Here is an 8,427-nt window from a genome sequence, read left to right on the forward strand (position 1 = left end):
AAGGGGAGAATAGTCTAAGTATCTGTACATGTGGAAGAGGAGGTATTTTGATTTCAACATTTTAACATCTTGTCAAGATACCAGATAACGGTTAAGGTGTTTGTCTCCAATGCACAAGGTTCAAACTTCAAACTTGACCTCTGGTCAATGCCTGTATGGAGTTTGCATGTTCTGCTTGTGTCTGTGAGCTTACTCACACTTCCCTAAAACATGATGAGTATTTCCACCTCAAACTCAAAGGATGGAGCTGTGGGCAACATCACAGACTCTAGATGGTGCCCTAAAAGGGAAAGAATTGTACAGACCAGCCGCTTTGGGCAACAATTGTGCTCTAGATGACAGAACATGGATCACAAACTGTGTGCCCTTCCAAGTCTAGCCACTTGGCAGTTTAAAAATTGGCTCTAGGTGATTTAGTCATGTTGAATAATGTTGCCAAGTACTTGCTGATGATTGTGTGCCTTTCATAAAGCTCAGCAGTCTTAGGCCAGTTAGTTACTGGCTAGCTTGAGCTCATTTCAGTTCTCACTGTAAAACTGTACAACCTACCAAATGTAAACTAAAAATTGCTACACTCAGTATAGGTTCACTGACAAGCTGTAAAATGGAAGTGGATTATGTGATGTTAAGGAAGATGCTGGACCTCTTGTGTATCCAAGATCTAAGAAGGAAGGGCACTGCAGCAGTGCAACAAAACCACTTAGATTAGAATCCAGAGTTGACTACTCAGGAGGAGAACAGAGTAGAAATGGTATGGTAATTGTGGTAAAGGAGTGTCTTCAGAAGATAATGAGAGATGTCATCAGAATTAGTAATAGACTCATGACTATCAGACTGTAGTGTATGGATAAGGCACTATTCATAATCTCAGTCCATGTTCCACAGAAGGATTGCCATGCTGAGAAAAAAAGTGCATTCAGACAGCAGTTGCATGACCTACCAGATAAAACATGGCAACATGAATTTGTGGTGATAATGGGTGACCCAAATGCACATTTCAGGATGGAGAGAACAGGGTACGAAGACTGCCTGGGTCCATATGGCTGAAGCAATAGGAATAAAAAAGAGAGGCCATTCTAGACTTCTCTCTGTAAATTGGATTGATTGTAACCAACACATAGTTCAGCAAGACAGACAGTTGCAAAATCACATACAAGTGTGGCCAACATACAAATCAGGTAAGCTTCCTCATACTAAAGAAAGGGCATTGGGAGTAGAATTAGCGATTGCAAAGTCATCCCGGTGAAACAGTTAGCTGACAGCATAAACCACTTGTTGTCACAGTCAGCTGCAAGCAGTGGTCAGAAAAGACTATAAGGTCAGCAGAGACAAAGCTAAAGATCTGGAGGTTGACTGAAGTGAAGCCACTAGAATTCAAGGAATTACTCAGAGCTGTAACATCTTAGGAAGAAGAGAAAATGGGTGGAGTATGTGTAAGGACTATAGAACAGATATGCAACCAAGCCAGGTGTGGAAACAAGGTATATAAAGTAACCTGGTGGTGGAATGCAGATGACCAGGAAGTCATCAAAAGAAAGAAAGTATACAAGAAAATGTGGGAAAGAGAAAAGATGGACCAGGCTAAGAAGGAATACTGGTTGGCTAACAAACAGGCAAAGACAAGAGTTGCAACAGCAAGGAACAATGCATCAGAGGCACTCTACCTGCTTCTGGAAATTGACTCGGAGGACACAAAGAAAGTCTATCAGGTTGCAAGGCTTCATAAAGGAGTCCAGCTTTGTAATGGCTGCCAGTAACAAACTATTCAGTGGACTACAGGACATCAAAGGCAGATGGGAGGACTACTTTCTAGCAGCTTCTGATGGAAGAAAACCTCACAGAACCTGTACTACCCCAATCACAGCCAATGAAGAAAGAAGAATATCAGCCCACCCTAGAGGAAGTAAGAACAGCATTAAGGAAAATAAATTGAGGGAAAGCAGCAGGCTCAGAATATGTCAGGACAGATATGATCAAGTTGTTGGGTGAGAAAGGAGGAAAAACGGCTGCTGAGGGTACTCATAGTAGTATGGAGAAAAAAGGTGTATTACAGATGACTGGAGAATAAGCATACTAGTGCCAGTATACAAGAACAAAGAGTACATCCACAGCTGTGGGCAGTACAGAGGTATCAAATTCATGTCACATTGCTTGAAAGGTATGGAGGAGCTAATTTATAAATTAATACACAGAGCAGCAGAAAGTAAGATGTTTGATGAGCAGTTCAGATTCAGATCAGGAAGCAGTACAACTCACCCGATGTTTGCAGTGCGGCAGATAGTTGAGGATAAGCTAGAGATGAGGAAAGAGTCCAACCAGGCATTCATGGACTTGGAGAAAGTATATAACAAGGTCATATGAAAGCAGATTCAGGTAGTCCTTCAGTGGTTCAAAGTCCCAGAAACATTGGTAGAGTTAGTGCAGGCTATGTGCATTGACCCAATGATGCATGTACAAAGAGTGTTTGGACTAGCAAATGGATTCCCCAGTGGGAGTAGGTGTGCATCAGGGTTCAGCTCTGAGGCCACTACTGTTTATACTGGTAATAGACCAGATTAGCAAACTGGTCATAGGGGGTAGATAAACAAAGTTGTATGCAGAAGATGCAGCATTACATGTAGATTATAAGCAAAAACTTCAACCAAGGACAAAGGAATGGAATGCAAAACTGAAGGCTCATGAGATTAAACTGAATACAGAAAAGACAGTTGCAATGACAGCAAATGGGGAAAATCAGAAGAAGTTGAGAATTGCGATAGAAGGGAAAATACTGGAACAGGTTATCAGCTTCAAGTATCTGGGAGGCTTGGTTGAGGAAAAGGGAAGTCTGAATAAGGAAGTCAAACATAAAATCAGAGGGGCTGCAGTCAACAGGCACATAGCATTGGGGGTAGTGTATGACAGAAGAATGCTAAAGAAGCTGAAAAATAAGGCATACAAAACAGTGGTGCAACCAGTACAGTACAGAAACCTTGGCAATAAAGGCAGAACAGATGAGGAAGTTAGAGATGAAAGAGATGAAGTGCATGAGACAGGTGCTAGGATGCTCACTATGGAATAGGGTAAGAAATTAGGACATCAGAGCAGAAGCCAAAGTAGCTCCAATTGCAAAGAAAGTAAAAGAGAACATATTACAGAGGTTTGAGCACAAGTGCAGGAAAGGGGAAGGCAATCTGGTGAAGAAGATTGAGGACAGACAAGAAGAAAGCAAGAGGAAATGAGGGTGCCCAGCAAATGGATAGATGGATTCTGTGAGAGATGACCTGTAACAGGCAGGCATGACTGCTGAAGAAGGTAGGAGAGAAGCATTGAATTTAGAGAGATGGTGACAGTCGACATGATGCCCCAGCCCCAAGTAGAAAATGGGAAAAGGGGGTTGATTATGATGATTTTAACATTTCATCATTTTGACATTTCAGCAGTATACATTCTGCATTATAACTTACACTATACTGTTTCAGAGTAAGTTGACATGGATCAATATTTACAGTAAATATAGCTCAGCTACACCTATTGATCATAGTATACACAGTATGCAAGTCTCACATACATCAGCATTATTTTACATTGTGTGCAGCATGTAAAACATGCATCAAAAGAATGTTCAGCATTATTTTCAGCGTCTGTACATACTACAATTATAATACCCAAAATTCTGTTCTCAGCTGAAAATGCACCTCCTGAAAATAGCAACATGCCAGTGTAATATCTCAAATTACCTAACCTAACCTAATCATAGGTCATAGGTTCATAGGAGATTACTAGGCTAACAAATTAAGGGCCATTATAAACCTAGCCAATATAACCTGATTTTATCAAGTATATGGCCTCTAGGGGCAAGAGGATGGCAAGGATTTGTGCCTGTGCATTAAGTATCCTACAGATTGCCCCTATCCATAAGGGACATAGACACTACCCCAGGTGTGAATTTGTGATTCTCTATCTTTTGATACAAACTGCATTTGAAGATGGCCAGGGAAGGGCTCTGCTTAATGGGAATATGAAGCCTGTTCCAAAGAAGGGGCAATTTCTGAGGCACATACCTTTCTCTTCAGCATGTTTTGTTTGAGTCACTAAGTTTAGATCCCTAGATCAGATTACCTTCATGCTGTTTGACCTGCGGATGTGTAGCAGCTCCATCAGGGCTGGATTTGTGGGCGCCTTGTAGTTCACGCATAGTGCACCCCTTAATAGTCAGTAGGAGACACAGTAAAGGCATAGAGCTTTTAGTCTATCCACATAGTTTATGTTGTTTACACCCTGTATTTTCTTTGTGAGGAACCACTGAGGTCACTCCAGCTGCTATAAGTGCCTAGTCAAGTACATGCCAAATGGTGCATTGTGCTCAATTATTGGTCTAATGAGGGCTGAGCACAGCAGGACTATAATTTCCTTGTGTCTGGATGCCAGACCTTTACTTATAAGTTGTGGACACGACAAAGTTAATGCTAGTATTTGTGAACCTAGATCTCTCCCCTCTCATTCTATGCTTAGGGGTGTGCTATTGATGTTATAATCTGACCTCCCAAAGGGTATGATAATGCATTTATCACATTAGTTTAGGCCCTGGTTCTGGCACCAATCATTTCTCTGATTTAGACCCTCTTGAAGAATATCTACATTGCTGGGGGATTCAATGATTGTCCCCAGCTTGCAACCATAATCAGACTTTGTCATCCATAGGCCTTCCAAATTAGCCTTGACTTCAAAGAATATTCTGAACAGCAGTGGCCCCAGCACTGAGCTCTGCATGGGGAATTATGTGAAATGCCTTGGCCAGATTGAGGTAGGTGCTATGTACTGTTTTATAGTCATCAATGGCCTTAGTGACTTTCTCAAAGAAATCCACCAGGGCATGATTGCCCTTGACAAAGCTGAATTGGGTCAGTTCCAGTGTTTGGAGGTTCCCTATGTTATTATTTATCAGGTCCATGGTTACTCTTCCCATGGCCTTACATATAAGACTACTCACACTTATGCGTCTGTAATGTCTTGGGTCAGTAGATGATCTCCCTTTATGCAGAGGGATGACTGTTGCTATCCTCCACTCTAATGGCACAAAACCAGCTGTGGTTAAATTGAGATTGTAAGTCCTGATTTAAACTGTTTAAGAGGCAACCTGGCATATCGATAGGTCCCACTGAAGCTGTGTTTCTATCTTTAGAGAGTGTATTTGCAACCTGTTCTTTGGTGCTAATTGGCAGAGGAATGGTGGAGGGTATTTCTTGGGGGAGAACTGAGGGTGATATAGAGGTAAAATCTGAGCTGAATTTGTCGGCCAGCAGATTTGCTGTATCATCTGGCTGAGTATAATCAATCCATAAATTTTCACTTACTGATACAGTTCTTTGTTCCTTCTGCTTTAACTCCACCATACTTAAAACTCTTGTCATACTAATGAACTGCTAAAGTACTTCAAACTCTAGGTCTGTATTGTAACAATCACAACCATTTGTACTGCCGTCAATTAAAAGATTTATTAAACTGTATATGTGTATTTAATAATGCAATACATGTTTTATAAACCTGCTCACCTGTCTCTATGACTTTACAGAAATTGTATATATGTACATCTTTCTTTCTGAATATAATTCCTGAATATTCTAAACAACCATATAATTATATATCTCTGTAGTTTCCTAACTGTAATGCTTTCCCTAGCTGAGACAGAAATTGATAATTTGTGATGTGTTCTATCTCCAGTTAATGAATTAAAATAAATAAATACACCTTTACACATAGAAAGCAAATAAAACATAAGCGCAAATAAAACATATGTATATTTTATTCAAACCTGTAAGCTTGAGATTACTATGGTGAAATTGTGAGAATTATGTGATATTTGCTTGGTCTGATTGCATGAGGAGGGCCCTTATTAATGGGGTTGGTATAAGGGCAGGACAGTTTTATTGATAGGTATGATTTAACTGGGACTGTAAATTATACACAGGATAAAACTTATTATAAGAAGGGGTCTTAGTAATGGGGTTGTTAAAGTACATGACCATTTTCTTCAGACTTAGTCTTTAAAGATATTTTAAATTGTACATAAGCGTTATTTCTGATATCTGCTGGGATTGAGTTCCACATTTAAACAATGTATACAGAGCATAGACAGTCACCATTATGATATTTAGATCTTTGATTGAGTACTAGGTGTTTGTTTACTGAGTACAGTTCTTTGAGGGCTGTGTACTGGTAAAATAACTGTCTAGTGGCAGGGTATTTGTTTGGGATATAGAGGATGTTTGTGGGCAATCTTAATATGAGAATAGGTTATCAAGTTGAATAGTTCCAGACAGTTGAGTTCCTCCACTGTGATGTGTTTGGTTAGTGTGGTTACTTGCAAACATTGCAATTTTATTGGAAGATTGTTCCAGTTTGGTTGTTGTATCATCTCTGCCTACACTGGCAAATGTCAAATTCAAGTCCCCCTGCCCCACCCCTCATATCTGTTCATCTCTAAACACACTGATATCAGGCAGCAGTAGGAAAAAAGCCAAATGTCTTACCTCTTTGTAGCTTAATCTCAATATTATCCTCCTCTATGTACTTTTGGACATAGTTTGCTCACATGGACAGCACTGCACTAATCTGGGTGCACTTTATTGAACAGTCAGTTCACTGACAGAGTGAAGTGCTTGGGAAATCTTCATCAAATGCACTCAATGTTAAGGATAGCAGATTGTGAAAGGATGTAGATTCAGTGCTTGTTGTAAAGGTAAAACAGAGTCGGGTTTCTAATGCCAAAGAATTTGAATGCACCAAAAGCTTCAACATTGAGATGGGAGGTTGTACATAACTATTTGTGGATTAGGGTTAGAGTAGGGACTAAGGAATAGGATAGACTTTGTATTGTGCTTGTGTGCTGATATATATGATGTGTGTTTGAGTGTCTTGTGTAGTGTTAATGTTATAGAAAGAGTTTCCTTAAGATAAGGTGTAGGATTGTGGTTAGAGGCAAGGGATAGTGTTAGATTTAGGGCTAGTGCAGATTAATAAGGCTGTGTGGTGGGATAGTTGATTGTAGTTTTGATCCAATGTTTTTTTTTTTTTTGTTAGTAAATATGTTTCAGATGAGCCGGTATTGATGATTACTGCACTTCAACCAGCACTCTCTGCCTAGTGCTCCACTCCCTTGCTGAAAGGGAAGAGCAAATAAATAAATAAAGGTCATCTCCAATAAACTACTCATGGCAGTCTAATCCCAACCATTCACAACTTGCCTCTGCCCAGGCACACATCTCCTCATCCATAGCTTTTCATTGGAAGAGCAAAAGAAAAAGAAAAAATGTCCACTCTGATAACAGGCACCCCCTCCTGCTCCCAGGCACACACTCCCTCCTTGCTACAGTCCTTCATTGGAACAGCAAAAAACAAAGTGCTGGTACAGAAAGAAGAATGCGTGAATAGTACTTCAGGCTTGCACCCTCTAACACCATATGCCTGGGGCAGATACCCTTGCTATGCTACTGTATATATAAATATAGATATAGACACACACATACATATATAAAATTATTGTTTCCTATCAGAAGCCTGAAACACTATAAGCTTGAAAATCAAAATCCTGAAACCAAAAGCCTGAAAATTCAAAATCCCGAAATCCCAAAATCCTGAAACTCAAAATCCTGAAAACACAAATAATGCTAATATGTCACTATAAAGACACTAATATCTACCATCTGACCCTGACCCTAACCCTAACCCTAAGGTCCGTCAATATCGCACACTCACCTGACCCGCGCCCTAACCCTAACTCACTTAAACCACCCCTAACCCCAATATTTGTCACTATTGCATACATCCCTAACCTGCACCCTAACCCTAACTCACTTAAACCACCCTTAACCCTAACATAAAACCAACCGCACACTCACCTGAACCCAACGCATGACCTAACACCACAGGGCTAACAATAGCAAAGCCACAATGACATCAGTATGTCCATTTTGTGTTTTCAGGATTTTGAGTTTCTGGATTTTGGGTTTTCGGGATTTTGAATTTTCAGGCTTTTGGTTTCAGGATTTTGATTTTCAAGCTTATAGTGTTTCAGGCTTCTGATAGGGAACCAAAATTATAAATAGAAAGTCTGACAGCTAAAACAGAGGATCCAGCTATGAAATGTTATTAATGAGATGCTTCTTTTGGTACAGGGTCCGATTCACTTCAGTTTCCATTTGTCTACTGTATGACCTTGAGCAAGTCCCTTAACCAGACAGTGGTTTGGGGAAGTTGGGTTGGACTCCTCAGTGATGTTCTGAACTGCATGCTTAGTAACTGCCTATGAACATAAACCACCAACACTTTTATGAGGTTGATCTACTTTATTTGTGATGGCAACTCTAAAAAGAAGTGGTCATTACTGATTTGTATAGATAGGGGTTTCCTATCACACCTTCTAAACTGTGAGCTGAGCTAACTGGC

The sequence above is a fragment of the Protopterus annectens genome, chromosome 6.part0 (genome assembly GCF_019279795.1).
Source record: "Protopterus annectens isolate FY-2018-M chromosome 6.part0, PAN1.0, whole genome shotgun sequence".
NCBI classification, from domain to species: Eukaryota; Metazoa; Chordata; order Ceratodontiformes; family Protopteridae; genus Protopterus; species Protopterus annectens.